Below are 1,718 nucleotides of genomic sequence, written 5' to 3' on the forward strand. Positions count from 1 at the left end.
AACAAAGGAGGAGGCTGCAATGCTTGGTAAGAAATGTACGCATTATCCTGCCCATGCAATTGTAACCCCTCTGTACAGTATGTTCACAAATAAAATAAAATAAAATTAAAAAAAAGAATTTTTCCTCAAGTCACAGTTGACATTCAAAATGATGTTAATATTAAAAGGTCTACTTATTGTTTAAAAGATCAGGAAAACTGGACAAGGGTATAATATTTTTGCCAATTATTGGAATTCATTATACTTTTCTACTTGTGATCATTTCTACTATTTTGGTTTTTCTCCCTAAGAACTACTAAAACAACATCACCATCTGGAGAATTATCTGAAATAGAACTGAAGTGCTGAGTATATGAAGTTATATAGCTGTGGGTATATAACCCTAAATAATTTATGATCAAGTACAGCAAATAAATTTTTAAAATGTGGTCCTTTACTCTAATATAATGTTCTCCCTTATTTTCAGAACTATTAGAAAAATATTACCCTGTGGAAACATTAAAGTTTCTTTTCCCAAACGTAAATGCCTCCATTCTTCTTATTACATCAGGTTGCTTTCTATGACCAATTAGACAAAATAAAAATTATATAAATAAATTGGTCTCTTCTGCTTTGGAGCTTTAATAAAAGCCACAATAATCAGAAAAATGCTTTGGTTTCAGAGGCAACAAACAGAATTTTGTCCTTATAATTCCTCCTATAGTCAATTAAGATAGTCTTGTTTATTTGAGCTGTATTTGTATATTCCTTCTGCAAATTTATTAGTGAGTTGCATTCTTAAATTTGTGTGTTTATGCAAACATATGAAGTAGGATCTATCTACCAAGCATGGACTTATGAATTTCACATATAAGGAAGTACTATTAAAATATTTATTATTATTTCTTGGCCCAAATCCAGAACTTGAACTTGATAAGTTTCACTCATTGGCTAGCACTCTACCAACTAATCCATGCTTCTAACCTCTATACATGAAGTAAATAGAAGAAAGAGTTACATGAGCATTAAAATCAGACATAGAGTTGCAACACATGGTGTGCCATTCACCATGAATTTGATTAACTGAATGAAAAGGTGAATTATTTTTATTACCCAGAAACATTTTTATTATTACAAACTGTCATGGAGCTCATTTTTTCAGAAGTATGAAATAGGTATAAAACTTCACAATATTTTTCAACAGAGTGCACATTAGAGTTCCTGGTGACTCATACATCAAAGATTAGTGTTACTTATTATGGAAAAAACTCAGAAAAAAAGCACCCAGATAATTTTAGATTTCTTAGAGCTACATCTTTTATTTGATTCTTAGGTTTCTTATCAATAGTTACTATAATTATTTCCTCAATGAAGCTTTAAAATTCCAATGATATTGATACTATAAAAATAATGTTATAAAACTATAGTGACGTTTCATTCTCTATTCTCAGATTATTATATTAAGTAGTAACCAATAATCATCATCACCTGCATATGGTAGTGTTCACATGGCTTCAATAAATGAGGAAACAATGGATCAGATAGATTTGTGAATTTGCTCCCAAAGATTTATTTTGAATGCAATCATGGCACAGTGAGAAACGAGAAAAACTAAAGGAGTTTTATACATAGTATTTAAAATAAATATACAATGTAAATGTGACATGATTAATATATAATCAGTTTGTAATAAAATAAAATGTGCAATATTAGAAAATAAATTATGGGCACATACATAG

Source organism: Dipodomys ordii, unplaced genomic scaffold, assembly GCF_000151885.1.
Source record: "Dipodomys ordii isolate 6190 unplaced genomic scaffold, Dord_2.0 Scaffold73, whole genome shotgun sequence".
In the NCBI taxonomy this organism is placed as follows: Eukaryota; Metazoa; Chordata; class Mammalia; order Rodentia; family Heteromyidae; genus Dipodomys; species Dipodomys ordii.